Below are 23,540 nucleotides of genomic sequence, written 5' to 3' on the forward strand. Positions count from 1 at the left end.
AAGAAAAAGAAAAAGAAAAAGAAAAAGAAAAAGAAAAAGAAAAAGAAAAAGAAAAAGAAAAAGAAAAAGAAAAAGAAAAAGAAAAAGAAAAAGAAAAAGAAAAAGAAAAAGAAAAAGAAAAAGAGAAAAAAAAAAGAGGATTCAGACTCTGGTGTCTGCTCAGACACATTCAGAGTGTCTTGAGCTAACTGGAGACAGAAACAGCAGGCTGCAGACATCTTTGGGAAAGGTCAGGAAGTATGTTATTTATACAAAAGGCAGTGCTGAAGGGAAGAACAGTGGCAGGATGAGAGAAATGGATGGTATCCTGCTGCTAATGACTGAGCAAAGGGGATAAACATAATAGCATGCTGAATGGATTTGAAGTGTATGTCTGTATGTCTGCCTAGCAGATGCCCCAAAATATAGGGAACGGACATTTTTGAGGATGTAGAGAAAGAGGTATGATTCAAAGTAAGGCAGTAGGAAGAGGATTTGACTGTGTTCCAAGCAGTAATTGGATGTCCCATCAGGCTCAGTCACACATTATCCAGAAGAGGAATTATGAGCTACTTACTCAAGGATGAAGAGAGAAAGAGTAGTAATGATCCAGAAGATGATCCCATTGCCTGAAAACAGAGGCACCATGCTCAACAAGTACATATGTGCAGTCAAAAACCCTTTGTGTGAGCTTCACCAGACTAATACAAAGTATAGCTATGTACATATAGATAGATAGATAAAGATATAATGACAATATTTTACTTTCACTGCACCTTTTGCAGTGAGAGGCAGAATCTGTATCACTAAAGCCAGGCATCAGACCAACTATAGCTTTGATCAAAGATGAACAACATCAACAGGCCTGTGAGGCACCGTGGACATAGTCTGACAGATTCTGCTTTAAGCCAGTTTTACTTAACTCTATACCCTTGGCAGCAGTTTGCCTGGGTGTCTAACAGAAGCATACCTCTTGAAAAATGAAGCCAATTAATACATATTGTTCTCCAGTCTATTAGCAGTCTTACAGGAGAACATGAATTAGAAATCCTGTGGAGAAAGTCTTGAAGGTCCTAGACTATTTTACAAGTACTTTTTCTCAAAGTTTAAATCTTCAATTAATGACTTTCAGTGAAAAAAAACATGAATATCTGTATTACTTCAGAATACGTTTTTTGTTTTTAAAGTTGGGATCTGCCAAGGAACACTAAGGAAATATCAGAATTCATTGAACAAATTTAACTTTGTAGAGGAAACAGAAGCAGAGTAAGATTGGTCAAGATAATAGCAGTACTGACTTCATTTCTGCAGCTGGTGTTTTGGACTGCAAAATCTCTCCCAGCTTTCCTGAATCATATCATTAGAGACAAAGTGATCTGTTTATACTTATGTGATCCAGCTAGGAAACGGTGAAAAAAACTCAAGCTAAACTAAAGAAAGAAAAATATGAAATTTTCAAACTGTGTTTAATGTAGCTGTGGCCTACAATATTTTTGCATGACTAACAAACCAGTACTTTGATCCATTCGGTAAGACTAGTTATACTGTAGGACTTATTGATGCATCTTTGTGCTGGAAGAACATATAGATTTGGAAAGCCTTTTCTTATGTGATGCCACATCAGAGAAAGTATGGTACTTTATCAGCAGCAGCAGCCCTCCCTAGCTTCCCACATAGCAGCTTGCCAGGCTGTTGTCTCCACACCACTATAGAGCTGCCTCTAACTACCATCCCTAAATGTGTTTAAAAACTGTTTGGATGTGGGGCTCAGGGACATGTTTTAGCAGAGGGTTGTTAGAGTTAGAATTATGGTTATGGTTAAACTGCAGTTGGACATGATGATCTTGAAGGTCTTTTCCAACTTGAGCAATTCTATGATTCTATGATTCTACCTGCCCTAGGGCCAGGATCCTTGGCTCAGCTCTACTTCAGAATCCTAAACCAAAAGAGCTCTTGGCAGCAGAGGTGGCTCATCCGTGTGCAGGGCAGGGGCAGGTGTGCACACAGACCTCAGAATGAAGCCATTGGAGACTTTCTAAAATAAAAATAGAATGAAGTTGTCTAGAAACCTAGTAAGAATTGCATGCCAGCATCCTGTAAAAAGCCAAATCTTTCGGCATTTAAATCCTATGTACAGAGTTGTGGTTTAACTGGGAAAGCAGCTAAGCACCAAAAAACCTTTCACTCACTTCCCTACTCCCAGTGGGATGGGGGAAAAGAATTTTAAAAAAGGGGTGAAGAACTCATAGGTTGAGATAGAAACTATTTACTAACACAGAAAAAGGAAGAGAGAAAAAACAGCAATGATAATTTTATATATATATATGCACACAAAACAAGTGATGCACAACACAATTGCTCACCACTTGCCAACCAGTGCTCAAGCAGTCCCCAGGCAGCAGCTAAGCCCTAGCCAACTTCTTTCCATTGTATAGTTTTTTTCACACGATGCCAGCTGTCCTTGTTCTGTCTCCTTCCAGTTCACGGTGGCACAGACCCCAGTCCCCCCATCACCACCACCCTCCCTCGCTGGCAAGATGCTATGAGAAGCTGTGAAACTGAAATGTCCTTGGCTCCATACTGCACTGATCAGAAATAACTAAAACACAAGTGTGTTATCAACATTGTTTTTCTTCTAAAGCCAAAACATAATACCAGACGCTTTGAAGAAAATCACTTGTGTCCCAGCTGAAATCTGGAGATTGCAGGAACCACTATGCTACAGATATTAGAAGTTAGAGTACATTTTCAAGGTTCAGAATGTGTGTGATATAACCCTACATTACAGCACAGTTTATATAGGAAGTACCAACATTGATAAGCTAACATTGTAGTGAAAAAGCTAACAATGTCCTGCCAATCATACACTTTCAAGGCACTTCTCTAAAACACCATTCCACAGTAGAAAAATACTTTAAAGGAAATAAACTACTCTCACCAGAAGAAGATGTGCCATCCCAAAAGATAACTGATGACTGATTAAAAGATCCTATTAAGCAGGACTGCACATGCAAACCACCTCTCTCTCCTAGATTTTATACCCATAGATCTGAAAAAATAATAGGAAAAGGAAACAAGCTACAGCTGACTATATAAATTCATTGTTAGGAATTCAAACAATCAAGTTATATGTCTACTTTTATAGCTATCCTATCTTTATAGATATGAACTGTTTTTTATTCAGCTAAACTTTCCCACATGTGAAATGCTTTTTACCAACTACTATACAATAATGATGTTTGCTTTGAAATAGCCTGAGCAAACTCCATATTGGGGCTTTTCTATGCAGACATGTTATCTTTAATAGCGCCAAGCTTTTGTAGCAAATAATGACGAGGTTGGTCTACTTAAAATACAAGTTATCAATGAAAACTTTACATTTAAACCAGTTGAAACCTATGTAGTTGAACAATTATTTTATTTATATAGTTTATTTTATATTGAGGAATTTAAGATGGGAGAGGTGGAAGAGATCCTACCTACAGACTACAAAATTACTCCATGTTGCTCTAATTTTGTTTATTTTCATGCGCTACTCATAATCTCCAGTTCCAACACAACCTGGAACAAGACCTCACCTCCTCTGCTACAGAGGACTTATTCCTATGCCTCCTCCATGGTGTTCTTCCCATCTTTACAGCATAGAGAGACTGTGCTGCTACAAGTGTCTTGGTATAGAGAACAGCTCCACAACGTAATCTAGATTTCTAGAGAATGCTCTTCTACTGAGCAAAAGGCTGGCAAACTTCAGAGCATGTTGGAAACCCATCTTGTTTTCTTCATACAGTCACCAATGTTGGAAAGACCTCCAAGATCATCTACAGTCCAACTGTCCACCTACCATCCTCAGGTCTTCTGCACAGTCTTCCAGCCACTCTGCCCTTAGTCTGTAGCATTGCCTGGGGTTGTTGTGGTTAAAGTGCAGGACTCAGCTCTTGACCATGTTGAACCTAATCCTATTGGCCTCAGCCCAGCTATCCATCCTGTCCAGATCTTTCTGAAGTGCCTTTCTACCCCCAGGCAGGTCAACACTTCCTCCCAGCTTGGTATCATCTGCAGACTTACTGAGGGTGCACTCAATCCCCTTGTCCAGGTCATCAGTAAAGATATTAAAAAATGCAAGCCCAATTCTTGTTCCATTTTTCTTCAAAGCAATGGTTCTGAGCACATTGTTAACCTGATGTTCCTGCTTATAATTCTCAGCTGAAGATGATCTTGGATGAATGCAAAAGTTTGCATGTTATATTGGCTTCCTCCTTGTCAGTTTTCTCCATTGTTCCAATGGAAAAAACATTCCTCCAAACTGCAGCTCGCATAAAGGTCTTTGAAGGGATTTGGGACGGTGTTGCATGCTACTAACAATTATGAGTACTGTAAATTAGCAGTAATGACCCCACATTACAACAGGAATTGATCCATTACTGAATTACAACAAAGACTTCCTAGAAAGCTTGTAACTGACAGTAATACATTGCTAACCACTAAAAATACTTCTACTACAGGCCCAGATGATTTCTAACACAGCCAATTGCAGCACTAAAGTAACTTTGGACACAAAATGCCAATGTTCACAGTGTGAATGTATCCAAAGGTTCCTAGTGATAGTCAGGTCACTAAAACCACTTGCCTAGGAGAAACGTTTTCCCCTCAAGCAAGCTGGGCATTCTCAGTCAGACTTCAAAGAGTTTTTGCATTCAATTAGCAGTACTGCAATAGCTACATGGATAGCTTTCTGTGTCATAGAATATTTTGCAGTTGTCCATTGCAGATGGTACAAACTCCTCGAGGCTGTTCTCCGTGTGGTGGGGAATCTCCACAGAAGAGGGCAGCCAATGACCTGATTCCAATCTTGCACTGCAGACAGTGCAGAAGTCTAAATTAATCTTCTTCTGTAGAGCAAGCTTCAGAAAACTTCCATGTATCTGTTGTGCATAGTTCCTGGTAGAATTAAAGAGTACAGCATCCTTGCTTAACATACTTTGTGTGTTTCCACTTCTGTTTCCTGAAGCACATACTTATCTCCCTTGGATGCTATGGGGACAACTCTTGGAACAGCTCCTAAAGCTGGTGCATCACTGCTAATATTGCTTATTTTCTTTTCATAGGTATGGAGACAGCCACAGAGGATCCAAAGTTCTGTGTCTGTCTCCAGCACTGTCACTTTTGCATGTGTAGTTTGTGTTGCCAAAAATGATGGCAAGAGGCCAATCCCACTCCAGTACCAGCCAATAAACAGATAATTTCATATTCACATCCAGCCTCAACTAGCCAGAAGCTTTTGTCAGTCCTCCAAATTCTGTTAGAAATGCCTTCTTTCTTTCTTTTTTTTTTTTTTTTTTTTTTTTTTTTTTTAGTACAAGAAAAAAACCTTTATATTCAGTTTCCTCTGATTTTACAGGAAAGCTGCTACTTTAAAGTGTAGAAATTAAATCTGCTCCCTTACACCCAGCTCATTTCATGAAAGTCCACCTCATTAGGAGTGTTTTGCAGAGGCTAATTTTCAAGAACTGAGTTCTGCTGGGCATTAGCTGAGAACTCTGGCAAACCAAGGGCAAAAGGGGAGAAATCATTAGCCTTTCATGGGCTAGAAAGCGTACTTACAGTCTTGAGAACTTTTAGAATAAAAGATACTTCCAGAAACAACAACAACATAAGCCTACAGAGATTTTACTGAAATTCAAATGCAGCAATCACATGTGATGCTTCAATCTTTAACAGGAGGAGGAGAGTGTTCCTTAAAAGGAAGACAGCACTACTATACAACTGCACAGCCTCAAACTGTAGCTCAAGTCATGCTGGGAGTCGGCATTAATCCAGAAATACCCCTTGCTCTCCCAGGAAAAAGGTTTTTGCAGCAGCTACTATGGTTATATATCAGAGGCTATAATAGCACAGCCTTAAGGGGATACACACAGTCCTGCAATTCCTTTATTCACCATTGTACAACAAGGTTCACATCTACAAAGGGGTTCAGAAAAAAACATGTTCAGCCATGATGAGGCTGTCCTGCCTCCTCCTCTGAAAAGCAGCATGAGCTATTTACAACACCCATCCATACAGCTATACTAAGGCTTAGTCTTTTGAATAATGTTCCAGACGTGAATCCTCATCAGCTTACACCCACTGCTCTTTCCCTCATGTTACTCCACACCCCTTACTCTCTAGCCTTTTAACTAACAAGCAGGTTGGTTAGAAATTTATTACAGGGTAGCAATTTATCACCTGGCTTCCACCCTCAATTCATTAGCATATACCTAACGAAGCAAAGGAGTCCCTTCGAAAGCTCTGTCCTTTGGATAAGAGGCTTCCTGAGACAAATAAATTTAAAAGGGACAGCTGGAGCCACAGCTGGAGCTGTTGAATGAAAAAAAAAACCTATTGATTCATGCATTTTAGGAAAAATCACAATCCCAGGAAGTGTTTTATGCATGTACATCATTGTTTTCTGATAAACACTTATTTTATTTAAACTTTTTTGTTGTTGTTTTTGTTTTTTTTGCATAAGCTGAACTCAGTTGCCATTTTCAGATGGCTCCAAAATCAACAGATATTTTGATCTTCAGTTTAGATCAGCTCTCTTTGCGTGCAGCCTTTATGCCACCTTCTTTCCTTGTAAGATAAGAAATCTGTAGCTGTTGCTAGTATGGAAAACATACTGGGACTACAGCTCAACATTTTTAAGCAGTGTTTTATCTGTCTGAAAAACAAAATTCATCAAGCCTAGAACATTTTAGTGCTGATTCATAGGTCATACACAATGTGTGCATGCCTGGATGCACACTGCTGCCACAAAAGGCTCAAGACAAACACTAGAAAAGTTTGCTAAGTGATATTGCAGTTTCTAAGCAATGTTAGCAGAGTTTTGACTCTGGCAGCAGGCACACTCCTCATTCCCATGTTGTCTTTCTCCTTTCTCTGTCCCTCTGCCTTGAGCACAGCTGTCAGATATGCAAGGGCTGCTGGGCAGCATGTTCCCTATTGCAAACTGAAGCAGCTGCTGAACATGAGAAGTAGTTTCCCCATTCTTCCCCTGGATATTTTGTGGTCCTCTACCCAAGTGCCCTTGCCCCACAGATTATTCTAGCTGAAACCTGTGTCCCTCCACATTTGTCTTGGCTTCCTTCCCTTCCTACAGACTTGAAAATAAAACCTGACCATACAACACTCCCATATCCTGGGCTGCATCTACTCTGCACTGGTGAGAATTCACCTGGAGTCCCACGTCCAGATGTGGCATCCTCAGTACAGGAGAGGCATGGACTGGTTGGAGCGTGTTTAAAAGATGGACACAAAAATGATCCGAGGGATGAAACATCGCCTTACAAGGACAGGCAGAGGCAGCTGGGGCTGCTCAGTTTGGATAGCAGCCTTTCAGTATCTAAAGGAGGGCTGTAACATAGAAGGAAGCAGAATCTGCTGTGATAGAATAGGGGGAAATTGTTTCAAACTAAAAGAGGGGAAATTTAGATTAGATATAAGGAAGAGGTTTTTTACAATAAGTGTTGTGAGGTACTGGAACAAATCTAGAGGTTCTGGATGCCCCGTCCTTGGAGTCAATCTAGGTCAGGCTGGACAAGGCTCTGAGCAAACTGATGGAGCTGTAGATATCCCTTTTTGTTGCAGAGGAGTTGGACTAGATGACCCTCCAAATCAAACATTTCTATGATTCTATGATCCCATGAATACATGTAACCTGGCTTCTTGGTTATAGTAGCAACAAAACCAACTAATTATTAGTAGCTCTCATTTTCCGAAAGGAGGAAATAAAAAAGCCAAGTCCAGATAAGAAATGATTATCCACAGAAGATTTTTGGGTCTATCTTGTCGTCTGAGGTGCTCTGTTAAAGCTATAGAAATTGTGAAGTCTTTGAAGAAGATTCAGTGTACAACTGCCCAGAGAAGCTGCGGTGCCCCATCTCTGCAGGCACTCAAGGACAGGTTGGATGGGGCCCTGGGCAGGGGGCAGCCCTGCCCATGGCACAGGGTGGGACTGAGTGGGCTCTAAGGTCTTCTCCAACACAATCCGTTCTATGGTTCTGTGATACTCCTAAAACCTCACTTTCTTCAGAAAGCTGACAGGACAGATTGAGCAAGCTGCAGTTCCCATCTACCCTAGAAAGTCAGCAGAAGCTTTGAGTGAGCATAGGGCAGAGACCAGCTGAGGTGCCGCCAGAGGCAAAAGGCTTTCTTCCTTGGGCACAGCTGCAGGCCTGCTGCTGCAGCCGGACGCTTTGATGCTCTGCTGTACCTCACTTGGCCCCCTTCCTCTGAGGCATTTCTGTGCTAATTTTAACAAAATGAAGGGGAGGTAGCTGTCTAAATACTGCTTGCTCTTAGTCATCTGACAAGCCTTAACTCCCCCAGGCAGCCTTGTTCAAGGACGAGCATGATATAGCATTCAGGGCAGTAGGTAAGGTGGGATGCTGTCAGCTCATCTTTTTTAAAAGCTCTGCAAAAATATTCAGAGTATTCAGCCACCCACGCTGGCTCAAATCATGAGTTTCTCCCACACTATGTAGCCTTCAGATGTGTTTAAATAGAAGAACTCCTTTTACCTGAAGATACTGTTGTTTCTCGTTCCTCAGATGAAAAGCACTCATGTCTGAGCTCTGCTCTGCACAGCAGGAAGAAACATGTCAGGGAAGCATCTGGCAATGTTGAGAAGAACAAGCTAAAAAGGTCTTAGGTCTGAATCCACCCTCCCTTCAGCTCTACATCTATGGCATTCAGATATGCGCAGTGGTGTTTATGGCACTGTAAGTCCCAGTGGCATTAATATCCAGAAATATTAAGATTTCCCATGTCTAACTATTAAATACCATCTGACATTTCTGAAATTCAAAGATAATTAAAATACTGTTTTCAGATTTGTGCTTTTTCTTGGGCAGGCTAGTGAAAGTAGTTTTCTTACTTCTATATTTCATATAACCCATTTCCTGACAGTTTCATATTTGAAATCCTATATTGCAGCCTTTGTCTTAAGATACTACTTACAAATTTAAAATATTAAATCTGGTAAAATTTAGGAATTGAAAATAGAATGGGTCTAATATTGGCTTTTACTGGAGCTATTAACCCCACAGAATGGGGCTGCTTGTCTGGGCTTTGACTAAATCTGTCCCTATGAAATCTAAGTTCTGAAACACATTTGACCTTCCATCCTAAATATCACAATCTCTTGTAAAAGGCAGAACCAAAGCAGAAATTCATACTAAATAACAATATAAATAATAATAATGCAAATATTTCATGTTAATTAATATGTATATGACATTCATCGATACCTGATTCTTTTGGAAAGCTGTTCTCCAGTGCTTAACACATCCCCAGGAATACCCACAGAAGGCAGGCAGGGGAGGCTGCTCCACCAGTGCCAGCATCTGTAACACTGCATATTAGAAGTTCAGATGAAAAGAAATTTTCTGAGTAATTCGAGTGTAGTGCAAATGAAGTTAGCAGTTTAGATACATTTACAAAAACAAGACTGGTGATTACAAAGCCGGAATGAGTTTGCACTGTGTTTACATCTGTTTCCTGGAAGGCAGAATGTAATCAGAAGAACAAAAAACAAACAACAAAAAAATAGCTTTTAAGATTTTCTTTTTTATTTGGGGGGTTTTGTTGTTGGTGGTTGTTTTATTGTTGCAGGAGAATTTGGAAGTTTTCTATACTTCTTTGTGGTGGGATGAGACAGCTGGTGGTACCCCATACTGGAACAACAGCTGGGAATGGTCATGTAATGTTTCTGGAGAGATGATTCTGGCTTCAACACAAGCCAGCAATCTGTGTCTATCAGCTATCAGTGACCTTCCTTCTAATTAGTTTCAGATATGGTGCCTAAATACAAAGTGAAACATCAGCAGACCCATGCTCCAAAGTGAAGCTGCCTCAGACTACAGGTAGAACTAAATTGGTTTCATTGCTTCAGTCCACCGGCCTTTGAAAAGAGAGAAATTCCCAGTCATGCTTTTTTTTCGGAACACTTATATAACAGCTGTACCTTTAGTTTGGTGTGTGTTTAAAATCTTGCAGTAAAAGCCCTTACACCCACAACTAAATCCTACTTTACTCAGGATCATTCTCACCAAAGTACAATTAGCAGCAGTTATAAGAAAAGTATTCATCTAGCCCTAGGCATTTGTGGTTTCCATGTACGCCCAGGGGATTTAATTCAGTTCTTCTGTCTGTCTTTGAACCCACATAAAACTTTAGCACCCACAGCATCCTTTGGCAAGGAGGTCAGCTGTCTGGAATGATGCTCTGTTTGGAGCCCAGCATTAGCCTCATCTGATGCCTCCCACCTTGTACTGGAAGAGAGCGGAAAAATCAATTTCTACTCATTCTCTTTATGCTTCTAGATTTTGTAAATCGATCATCTCTTCCTCCATTATTTATTTTCCAGATTAAAGACTTGAACTTAGCCATTCTTCATTATTTTTATAGGACAAGAAGGAATGGTCTTAAGTTGCACCAGGGGAGGTTCACATTGGATATCAGGGAAAATTTCTTCTCAGGAAGTGGTGAGACATTGGAACAGGCTGTCCAGGGAGGTGGTGAAGTCATCATTCCCAGGATGTTCAAGAACTGTGTGGATGTGGCACTGAGGGACATGGTTAGTGGGCATGGTGTGATGGGCTGATGGTTGGACTAGATAGTTTTAGTGGTCTTTTCCAATCTTAATAAATCAGATTCTATGATTCTTATAGAGCCATTCTGTACTTGTACTTGTTCTTGCCTTTCTCTGAACTTTTTCCAGCTGCCCTGCGTATTTCTTGTGATGAGGGGATAAGGACCTTGTAATATCAGTAGAACAGAATAGCTCATACCTTACATCTGAAATTCATTGCAGTACCACGTACTCAGGCTCAAAACACCTGTCAGCACAGTGACAGGCAGGTTGTAGGCTGAAGTTCAAGAGCCTGAGCAGCAGGATTACAGTGATTGGAGCCTCCAAAATAAAGATTACAGCAGCAAACATAGATGAGATCTTTATATCTAATCCTCTTCTGGAACTGGCACACATGAGAGGTGGCAGTAGGGTGCAGACTTTCATCAGCTAAAGACAGGCAAGGCTCATGCTGTCTTTGTCACGTGCTGGAGTATCAAGGGCCTGGAGAAGGAGCCAAGTTTCCCAGTTCTTCCATTAAAAGGCAACTCACAGCTGCCAGTGAAAGAAAATGAAAAAGGAAGAGCTCATTCCTTAGGATCCCTGCCTAAAGTTATTCACGCAGAGAGATTAATTTTAATCAGTAGCTTTCAACATGTAACACTGAGAGCAATCATGCCTTTCAAATAATCAACATGCAGAGCTTATGGGAAGGCCATGCAGACAACGTATCTCTTTGATTTAATGGCAGATGTGAATATACTAAGTTTGGAGGGCTTGAACAAGTATGCTGGAGTCTCTATAGATGCGACTTAGGGTTGGTCTGTATCTGCTTGCCTAAAGAGCAGTAGCTGAAGATGTGGGAGAGTAGGCTGTCACTCAGTAAAACAGTGGGTATCTTTAACCCAGACAACCTCAGAAGTTCTATTTAAAGCTGTGTGGGTTGTAGCAGCCCAAAATCTTTAATAGCCTTGAGAAAAGCACTCTGGGGGGCTTTGCTTTGTGCTTTTCATTGCACTTTACTGATGTGCTTACTTTGTGTATATTTTTTTCAACAGTGAACAGATGGCCCCTTGCTGCTCACCACAAATGTGTTGTTATTACTTCAACCAAAATCTCCTTTAGAAGAAAGCAAGGCAATGTTTGTTTTACTTCCAGATAGATAACCTTGAAAAAGGCAAAAACACAATAATACAGTTAAAACAAAAACAGAGCAAAAGAAAAAAAGAGGAAGAAGAAGGAAAGTAGAAAAAAAAGTAGAAAAATAAAGAAGTAAAATAGAGAAGAAAAAAAAAAGGAAAGGGAAGGGGAAAGAACAAGGAGAACAAAGAAAGAGAAAAAAAGAAAACAGCAAAAAAAACATTGATCCAACAGGTTCAAAGTTGCTGAATATACACCTTCAGATATCTGCTTGAAAAACATACTAAAAATTACAAAACTGTAATCACTTGTTCTTCATTTACTGCAGTGTCAAACTGGTCAGCTTGAATCACTCAGATTCCCAATAGCTGGGTAATTATTTCTTAATAGATGCTAACACCCTGTCTGCCCTTAGTATAATGGTCAAATCTGTAAAACAAGACTGATCGCCCACCCGCTCCCCTAAATCCAAGGGATTCTGGATTGCATCAGCTGAGAGTCCATTTCCTTTGGGTTATTGCTGTTCCTAAGACTTAAGGGTAATAGAAATCTATTCAAACAACAGCAGCCTCAATTAAAAGTGTGTGATATACACTATTCAGACTCCAAGGTTAGAAAAACACATTTTGAAAGCACAGCTCTATTGTTATTATTTACTATTATAGAGCATTAGCCAAGGCAAATATTTTTGTCCTCGAAAAAATCTGAAATTCCCAGTAGGGTGGCACACAGCTGACATTCCTAGTTGTTTGCTGTCTTTTTTGGAGCTCCATGTGATTCACAGCTAAAGGGCTGAGGCACCAGCTACTGAAGTACTGCAGTCACCTCAGAGAAATACACATCCTAGAGCATTTCAAAATGCAAAGGCTAGCAGAAGAAGTGGGAGGAGGTAATTTATTTCAGATTAGTAACATCACACCAATATCAATGTGACTTGTTAAACTCATTCTGTATTAGTCTTTGCATAATATTGGTAACAAGGCCATATTAAATATGGCAAGGCAACCTTGCCATTGTTTTATGTAAAAGAACCAAAAAAATAGGACTTGCATTAGCACCTGTAGTGTCACATTTCTGCTGTTAAACCTACTTTTCATTGCTCCAAAGCCAAGAAGGCTTTATTTCTGATCTTTCAGGAAAACCACTGAGATAGTGGCTGTACAAGGAAGGGAAATGAGGACTGAACCCATAAAGCTTTCACTGTTTTCATCACACACACATGTTCCTTCTTCTTCAGCCAGAGTCTGGTGGGCTGCCAGGAGCCATGAAATCTGTAAGCCTGGGTGCACGATGAAACAACTGAGAAAGGAAGCCATAGTGATTATTGCTTGAGTTAAGAAACATATAACCACGGGCTTTCCAGCAGGTCCTTTGCCTTCTCTATTGCTGGCTAAGCACTCCACTGCATAGCCCTGATCTTTTCAAACCTGAGCCCTCAGTGCTTGAATCTGTTTCCACATCTGTGTCTTGGAGGCAATCATAAAGTGAACACAAAACCAGAGATTCAACAAGTGCATGAAGCCCAGTAATGGGATTTTCCCCAGTAATGTGATTTGGCTCTTTCATGAGCAGATTTTATGCCTCCATCCCACCCAACAAAAGACATGAGTAACAGCCTGTTATGAAAGTCTTGATTTCTAGTAACCCATATAAATATAATGTAGCTATAGAATTGATTCTGAGGTCTTACAGTAGACTATGTAAAAATAGGTATCTGAAATCTTGAGACTGCTGAACAAAGAAACAATTGCATGCTACAAACTTTTTAGCTGTAATTATACTTGTGGAACTAGGAAAGCAATAATCAGCTGCTCAAATTAGGCTGTATGCCTTTTCTGCATTAAGAAAAATATATAATAAACCATAAGACCACAGCTTAATGACTATTAATTACAAACAAATGTGGCACATTTTGCTATGCAACTTACATGAAAGAAAGAGTCAAAGATATTTTTCTCTTTTCTCATTTACAGAAACTGAGTATTTAATGAATCAACTCATAATCAGGAGAGCCCCAAATATCTCATCCAAGGAATGGAACATCCTCCTCTTTTAAAAGCATTGGTGAAGCATTAAGGTGTCTTCTGTTTCTATTAAAGTGTATGGGAAATGTGTATCTGACTTCAACTGAATCAGAAGTTGTTCCTTACTGTATAACTCACAGAAACTCACAGATATTTGAAGAACGCTAAGTAATATTGGGGAAAGAGAGCGAGCACTAAGAAAACAGAGAATTAATAGGCTATTTTTAGTTCTTTGTGTATTACATGTCCATTAATAAGAAAAGTAAAACGTTGGTTAATGGAGCCAGAGCAAAGAATACAAATGATATTTTAATCTTTTCTTAGCTCAGATGATAAAAGTTAATTACCCCCATATTTACACTTTGTTTCTGTATGTGAACACAGAAGGGCACAGTACAAAATTCATTCTCTGTCTTCCCCTACAAAACTGTTCAAGATGGATGGAAATATGTAATATTCTCTGTGTCACAGTGACAGAGCAACCTTCTCCTTTCTCAGTAATAGGCTTTACAACACAGCTAATTAATGTCAGCTGCTGCCTCATAGAGAGCTTGGCAGCTGCACAGCTTCACACAGTTTTTGAAATAAGTGCCACCAGCAGCATTTCACAGAAAGGGAAATGGGGGCAAAGATGGCAAGTGGCTGATCCTAAATCACTCAGCATGCCAGCATCAAGTGCATGCTCAGGGACATGGTAAGGGCCCCCCAGGGCCATAGCTGGCCTCACAGTGCTCCTCCAGGAATCCCCTTTGCACATCAGCCAGCTGGCCAAGAGACCAAGGCAACATAGCTGCATATACAATACAAACCAGGAGGGATGAGAATGGGCTCCCAATGGAAAATACCTCAAAGATTTCAGCTCCTGTCAACAAAGCATATATCCCAACACAGACCTTACTGTCAGCAATAATGTAATATTATTGTCTCTTGCTCCCACTAGAAAGAATAATGTTGAAGAGAAGTCAGTTAATGCATGGAGACAACGAACTTTGTCGTGCCTGATCCCCCTCCTCCACAGGCCTCTATTTCTTTCTTGTAGTGAGGGTTCCAAAAGGGAATGCTGTATTCAAGGTGCAGCCTCACCAGTGTTGAGGGATGATCACCTCTCTGCTCCTACTGACTGCACTGTTTCTGATACATGACAGGATGCCATTGGCCTTTTTGGTACCTGGGCACACTGCTGCTGAACTGCTGTTCAGCCAGCTGTTGAATAATATCTCCAGATAGGCATAGATCATGTGGCAGTGAAGTGGAGGAGAGAGGAAGAGCTCTGGCTCTGTCGTGGGGTTATCACCACCTGTGGATCTGGTAGTGTACACCAGAGAGTGGTGACCACTGGCTCTGTGCTACAGGATGCAGTTTCACAGAGTGGAACTAGGAAAGAGAAAAATAAAAGCAGAATAAGTTACTTTATCTAACCTACCACTGTATTTTTTTTTTTTTTTTTTCATGTCTTGAAAACATGCAATTGAAAGTTTTCACCCTGAGCTGAAAGGAAATGGCTCAGTTCTAAGATCACCAAAGCAGTGGATATTTTTATTTATAAGTTGTCATTTTTGTTTTTTTGGCTGTTTGATGTTTGTTGCTTTGTTCGTTTACAGTAGTGGTCATGGTGCCTGAGCCTTGCTGGAACACTTTCTCAGAATTGCCACTAACCATTGATGCTGTCAGGCTGGACCATCCTCATCAAAATGGTAAGTCAAAATACTGCATTTAAATATATTTCTGTTCAAACTATGGGTTAAGAGAAGTGGGAATGCAGGCTGCTATTTATGGTTTCCACTGCATTTGATGCACAAGAACCCATACACAGGGCTTGCATAGATATGAAGTAGATAAGAACGGTAATTCAATCCCAATTCCTTACAAAAATTGACATCATTTATCTTTCTTTCCCGCTTTAAGGGAAAAACAACCAGTGTGAACTGAAGAGCAGTTCAGCAAGTATTGACTCCACGTGGAAAGACTAACCTGCCTTCTCCTACCCGAGGGACAGAGAAATCTCCACAGCCTGAAGGATGAGATGCTTCAGACACAGGGAAAAGCAAAGGTTTGGCTCCATTATCAGCCAAGAAGCACTACCTCTCCTGTGCCAGTTCATCTCTGATTTCATCAAATTCCTGGCCACACTAGATAAGAGACAGAGGTCAGACTCTCAGAGATGTTTCCTAAGGCTTACTCAACTTTGAGGGGAAACCAGCACCTACCACTGTCTTGGAAGACTTGAACCAAAGATTTTTATGTCAGTGGAAAGATTTCTGCTGATCTTAGGGCTCTTTGGGCTGATCCTCCATGTGAAGCATGGAGCAATTTGGCCACAGTCATTGTTTGCAAAATGGGATATGGTATTTTGTATCCACTTCTGTTTTATGCTACACCCCACACAGAACATATTGCAATAGTTAGCTAATATTTACTGGGGGTGTATCACAGCAACTAGTGTCGCATTGGAAAGAACAGGCAAAGCAGAAGTAGATAGAAACCGGTTTTTCTCCTACACAGATGCCCCACAGCAATGAGTCCAGTAAGACATGAAAGAAAGGCACTATCAATCAAAAAGGCAAGATGTAACTTTGCATTAGTCGTACGTACCTCCTTCTCTTCTTTTCTTTGCTAACACACAGATGAGGCTGTTACCAGAAGGTTGGTCTTCTACCACCACCATTAAACGTTACTACACATCATTATACTCCAACCACATTCAAAGTAGTAGCCTCCTGCATGATGCCCAGCCACCCAAACAACTAAATAATCTTCCATCAGCAAGTATCAAACAAGCAAATGCCACTCTGCTATTTACAAGTGTGCCTCATACAGATAGCACTTTTCTCCTTATACATAGCATCTTGCCCTTACCACTCATTCTTGAGCGTTATTTAGGTCTCTAAAAAGCCTGCTTTTACCCACATCACTACAGATCAGTAACATCCTCATGGAACAAGGTTTGTGGCAACAACAGACTACAGGTTTGCCCACCTGCATAAATATCTGCATGTTCAAATTCTGCTGTAAATCTCTAAGAGCTGATGCGCCAATAGTTATTCCAACTACACTGATGCCTTCAGAAAGCATGCCACCTGAATTCAGGTTTCACATTAAAGTGGTGGTGACGTGAGAGCTGAATCGTGCCTCTGATTCTTTTACCAACTATGACACTTTATAGCTGTGTCTACAGTTACTAACATGAAGAGATAAAAAGTCCATAGGAGCAGTGAAATAAGCTTCATAGAATTGCTTCCTCCTTCAGGTCCTAGAAAAACTTTCCATGTCACTACTGACATTCAACTAAGTCTAGCATGAATGTTAGCAAAAAAGTATGAGGAGACACATTTCAACTAACTGTCTCTTGAAGAAACAAACAAACAAAAAAAACCCCACCAACTTCTAAGATTCAATACAAGGAGAAGAGGTCTGAGATTTTAGAGGAAGAAAAACAGTGTGGAAGAGAAGAAAGGATAACAAGTCTTGCCTGCAGGCATAATAGTTTTAAAAGAGGTACAGTGTTAGATGTGGGCAACTTCCTGGTCCCCTTGTTTTATTATTAATTGTGTTTTGAAACAGCCATTTATAGAAGAGATCTATGTTGTGTGCTGTTTATTACTAACACATGTCTCACACTTGGCAAACAAGGCAGCTTGGGAATGACATTTCCAAATAATCAACACCATCACCAAAAAGTGCCTGGACTTTGCTTTGGACTTAATAATAAGTTTTTTCCCCTAAACAAGATAGCTTTCTCACGCTAGTGCCAAATGGAATATATTAAGCTTTAACGATGGCTAAGAACATCATGGGCTGCAGAGGCAGGGCTGGTGGTGTGAGGGCACAACTTAGACCTTAGGACAAACAGCTGCATGTGTACCAGCCCTAGACCCTGCTCAGCAGAGAGGGGCCTCTGGGCATTGACTACAATACAAATAATGCACTAGAACAGCATGCTTTGGCAAGCCCAGCCTGAGACTTTGCAGAGATCTGGGAGTCCATCACAAAACATTCCACAAGACACATTCCCCAGAGCAGGCAGTAAGAAATGTGGAAGGGTAGCACAGGACATGGAAGCAGCCAGTTTGTGGCTCAAAGAGCTCCAAACAGACCATTTTGTTGTTGTTGTTTGTTTTTTGTTTGTTTGGGTTTTTTTAATACATACATATATGGTACCTGTCTGAAATGAAAAAGAAGTGAAGAGGAACATCTGAAATATCTGCCTCACTATCCTCTCAACACATACATGCCAACACAGATGGACACCATGCTGACAGAGATAAGACAGGGGCTGTGCAGTCCTATGGCTCCCTTGCCTTCTCCAAAAAGCACAGCAATGTAGTAGGCAGTGCTGGAATGCTCTGGCCACTAACTTCTGCCCACTTGTTCTCAGCAAAGCCATGCTCTAACCCTTGATCCTTAGATCAAGACAATATCCATTGCTCTCCCTTCATCTGCCCAAGCAGTCATGACATCAGAGAAGGCTATCAGGTTGGGAGAGCATGATTTCCCCTTGTTGCATCCACAGTGGATGGTAACATGGTAACCTTCTTTTCTTCCACATAACCTTCCCATGAAATGGCATTTTGCAATTAAGCTCCCCACATGTGCCTTTCTTCCTGCTGGGGGTGATGCTCCTGGTGTGGTTCCATGCTCCTGCCATTATTTTTCCCACACAGATCTTGAACCTATAACCTTGCTTCTGTGGAGCAAGGCTAACAGCATGTGTTCGGTCATTGCAAGCACTCTTCCTTTGAAGGAACTATATGCAAATGTCTGCTGTAACTTTAAGGTTATGCTTCAGACACACTGCAGACTGTATGTAAAGGCTGCTGATTAGCTAGCTTTCTTTTACAACTTACCTGAGAAAGGTGCACTGTCAGCCTAACTCACCACAACGTGTGAAAAGATGAGGATTATCTGTAGATCATTTGTTGAACATAATTAGCTTTCTGTTGTAATGGCTTATTTCATGAAGTATATTGATTCTTACACCTTAAAAATAATTGCTCTCTTTGGAATACCTGCCAACTTTTCAGTGGAAATACATCCTCTACGCTTTGTTTTCCCTTACTTTCAGTCAGCTCTTACACCCCATGCGTGAACCCGGAGAAGATCTAGCAGCCTTAAAAGTCAAGGTCTGACAAGAGGTGGGGGAGGTAAAAAAAAAAAAAAAAAAAAAAAAAAAAAAAAAAAAAAAACCCACCAGAGAATACTGTGTCATACATACCAAACCGATGAATTGCATTTTCACATTGTTATATTTCTCCTAAAATAATTTTCAAAGAGAAGAGGTACATTCCCCTGAAAAGTTCAGGATTCACAAAAAAAAAAAAAAAAAAAAAAAATCTCAGCTCCCACACATAAAAATAAAAGCAACACTCTCTCTTTTAATGCTTTTGAAAAGATAGCTCAGTTTTGTACAAGACAAGGGCCCTACAGCCCTGCTCCGGTGAGGACTGCCAGTCACTAAAAAGGTGTTCTGGTGAGAAGAGAATGGGGCAGGACTGAAGTACCACAGATAGAACCTCTGCTGTCGTCTATTTAGCTGAAGCATGTTGACATAATTCCTCACCACACCCACGTGAATCACTTGTTTTTGTGTTTTATCAAAATTCTCAGTAGTTCAAAACCAGAAAGATCCCTGTAGATATCCAGCCTGCATCCTTTTCAACTGTTTTCTCACAATTTTCTGCTCCATATCTCCTCCTTTCAGCCTTTTTTCTCCTCTTCGGAGGCCTACTCTTTCCGCAGTAAGGTAAGTAGCCACTGCTGTAGGTATAGCTCTTGATATCCAAATCTGTTCTCCTTCTTACACCACATAAAAGTCACAGCTAAACTACAGAAAAAGAAAGAAAAAAAAAAAAACAGAGGGGCGGAAAACCTGGCAGTGTGCGTGGCATCAAAGTGCTAGGAGAACAAAGCTTAAATGACAAGCCCTTAATAGTTCACCTGTGACTATTTTCCTGAATTCTTACACACTCTGGTGTGAAATGACTGTATTTTATTGTGTTACATTTGACACTTCAACTCTGGCCTTTGGTATTAATGAGAATGCCCTTCGTCTAGAGCTGCTTTTTCTCCTCCTCTTTGATTCATTAGTTGTTTACTGCAGGCTATTAACAACCTGAGAACTAGCTTTAATCCACGGCCAGAGTCTTTAAATATAATACATCATCAACAGGTAATTATTCACTTTGAACTCTTTCCTCCTTTTTTCTTAGGCCTGTGAGGTGATGTCTGGGGTTTTAAAGAATGGTAACAGAGTTCTTCCATCAAAGCATTAAAATTAGTAACACAAATTCCAAGAAGTTAATTTGCATACTTTAAACACAAGGATGGCTTTTTTTTTTTTTTTTTTTTTTTTTTTTTTAAATTTAATTCCTGCTACAGCTCTGGAGAGCTTTTGATGCTTTTGCAACAGCAATTGCTTGACAATTCATACTCTATTAATGGGTAACTGCACTATAAATACTCCATATTATAAGTTCACTAGGAGCCCTTCATCTATGTTCAACAGGATTTTATTCCAGTCATTCCATTCAGCTGTTTGAGCAGCCAACTCAGAAATCAAAAGTTATACATTAAAATTCAGGACCTGCACCTCTAAATACACATAAGCACGAATTTACAGCATTCTGTTGACTCCTGAGGTCTTTGACTCAGGTTCTCTGGCTTCATTTCAGGAAGGTCCTTAAGACCATGATTAAGTGCTTCTGTACATAAGGCTTTCCTAAGTGCTATCCAATACTGGCATGTATTTCCTGAACTAAGGTCTTTGTGCGTACAGTTGCAGAAATGCTTGGGCTAATCCCAGATGCACAGAGAAACACATTGGTAGGGTGTATGTGACAACTTGCCTTCACAGACCCCACAGAAAGGCAGTCGGTGTTGCCTGCAGTACAGAGTACTTTCATCTGAAGCATTTCTCAGCCTTGGAAAGTCAAGTACGTAACATTATGGTGAACTTATGAGATTTTTATTGTTGTTGTTGTGCCCTCTTTTAATCTTTTCTGCAGAATTTTATAATTTAGGTTTCTAAACATCCCCAGAAATAAATTCCAAGGAGCAGCTGACCCATGAATGCAAGACAGTTGCATTTATTGAGAGAGTGCTGCCTCCACTCGTCATCCCTCTATCCAGAGGTCACAGTTGACTGTAGGGTGGTGCGCCCTGAGAACTGGCTTCCAGCAAAAGTGGCACTTGGTATGTGGATTTTTAGAAGATTTCCTTACATATCTGCCTGACTTTCAGAACATAAGCAGTAACTTGTAAGTGCACACGTACAATGCACGAAGGCAGACTGCTGCTCCCCCAACTCCCAGGAGTTACCAGCAAAATGAACAATGTGACTCCGGCACTCAGTTTCTGGACCTGGCCATTTCGATCATGACTGCATGATCAGAAAGCACTGAAGGTAAATAGAAACTTCTCCACATGCATATGAAGAAGCCAAGAGACAAGTTTTCCACCAGGCTTCCATTCTTAAGGAGATAAGTGAATCGTGAAAGAAATGTCACACCCACAATCTTGGCCAATTGATACCATCAACAAGTGGCTTGCTGCAAGTGGAATCAACCAGCAAGAATTTGGAGCCTGACTGCTCCTCACCTTCTCCTGATAAGTAAACCGCAGAGCCATGAGAGAAGTGTGTGCTCACTGTGAAATTAGAATTATGAAAATAAGGCAGACAGTGAACAACACACTTGCTTTTGAGGAAGATCTAAAAGCTTCTCCAGACTGAAAAGCAACAGCTAAAAAAGTTTTATCTTCGCAAGCATCGTTAAAAAGGTTGTAAGCTGAATATACTACAAAGTCACTGCCTTCATCCCTCTATCTCTGTCTGTGATAAATTGAAAAAACCTGTTGGCTTGAGTTCTTAAACCCCAGATAAAAGCTTTGATTTGTTAATTAAATTTTTACTGCTATCTGCATTTGATATCTCAGGCAAATTGTATCCGCTTGCAACAACAAAAAAGTCACATCAAAGGAGAACTCCACCTCCATGACCTGTAATTAGAGAATTTACTGCTCGGTGACACTGACTGCAAGATGCACCTGCCAGGCAGCCCTGATGTACTATCTACACCTAAAACAAAGCCATTTCACTGAACCAGGGTGAGCCATCATATGCCAGACAAAAGGCTTATTTTTAGTAAGGCACTGGCCCAGCGCATTGCTTGTCCTGGGACTGATGGGAACTTCTGAAAACAAGGTTTTTTTCCCCTGTGTTACCGCACTAAACTGGGGATAAGTGCCAGCTCCCATGGAGGTAGAGCTAGGAAAAGGAAAAGAGAATGGAAAAGTAAACAGAATTAAAAAGGAAGGAAATTTTAGAAATCAATTAAGTGGTTGAAAAGGAAAAATGATAAAAGTTACTCACATAAAGAAATCAGTATTAGTAAGAATAGGGAAGGAAAACAAAGTGAAGGAAGAGTTAAAGCAAGAGAGGAAAACAGGTTAGAGATCTGCTGGAATCAGACATTTGTAGATGCACCATTCTCCCCTCAACCACCACTCCCCACAGGCAACACAGAAACTCCAAATTTGGGTCAGTGCACTCTGGCCCTTATTTGTTTTCCTTGCTGTTTTGAAACAAAACTTAGGAGCCTTCCTATGAGCCCCAGGAGTTGTTATTAGTGTTCATGTTTGGAAAACAAAACACAAAGAAAGAAAATACAGTAACGCTGAATGGGCTTGATAGATAGAAATTTCCCCTGGAGTCATGAATGTATAGAAAATAATAAAAATTTAATATATTATTCATTTCATCCTGATATTTTACCTACTCTTCCTTTTCTTTTTCTCTGTAGGCCCAGGATTTTGCTTCCCCTTGGCCTCAGGGAACTCTAATTAAACATCACTGAGAAGAATGGGGCAAGGTATATGGTGGGTTAGAGAGTCTGTAGACATCAAAGCCTTTCCCTGTTTTCATTGAAACATCAAAATACTGGTGAAATATTTGTCAAACCCAGCTGATGTGATGTTTCTGGAACATCAAACAGCGTAAGCACAGGGAACAGCAACCTGGTTTTGCAAACTGAAGTGCCAAGGCACTCCTGACAATTACCATGCCCCGAAATAGAACATCATGTAGAGCATGTCCAGAAACAGGCAGCAAAGCTATGAATGGCCTGGAGCACAATTCTTGTTCCTACAAGGAGCAGCTGAGGGGATTGGGATTGTTCAGACTGGAGAAGAGGAGGCTCAAGGAAGATCTTACAACTAACTGAAAGAAGGTTGTGGCAAAGTGGGGTCAGCCTCTTCTCCTAGGTTACAGCAATAGGATGAGGGAGAATGGTTTTAAGTTGCACCAGGGGAGATTCATGCTGGATATTATGGAAGATCTCTCAGAAAGAGTGGTGAGGCAGTGGCACAGGCTGCCCGGGGAGGTGGTGGAGTTACCATCCCTGGAGGTGTTCAAGAACCATGCGGATGTGGCACCAAGGGATGCGGTTAGCAGGCATGCTATGACAGTTGAAACTAGATTATCTTTCTGGTCATTTCTAATCTCAGCGATTCTATGAAATGCCAATAACCTGTCCTCTACTGTGCTCTCTGAGCTGCCTTCAGTGGCATTTCCACTGAAACAGCACAGTTTTCCTTAGCTGGCAATAGCAGTCTTTGCAGCTGAGGACCAGGTGAGGACAGACCCTGCTCAGGCCCCAGCATCATTCTCTTCAACACCACCTTGAAAATGACAGCCCTACACTGAGATCATGGCCTCACAGTTTTGTCACTGTGTCCAATTAAATGAAGATATATGAACATAATGAATAAATGAAACATAAAGTTAAAATAGTTAAACA

The sequence above is a fragment of the Lagopus leucura genome, unplaced genomic scaffold (genome assembly GCF_019238085.1).
Source record: "Lagopus leucura isolate 7727_CA_CO unplaced genomic scaffold, USGS_WTPT01 Super-Scaffold_100002, whole genome shotgun sequence".
NCBI classification, from domain to species: Eukaryota; Metazoa; Chordata; class Aves; order Galliformes; family Phasianidae; genus Lagopus; species Lagopus leucura.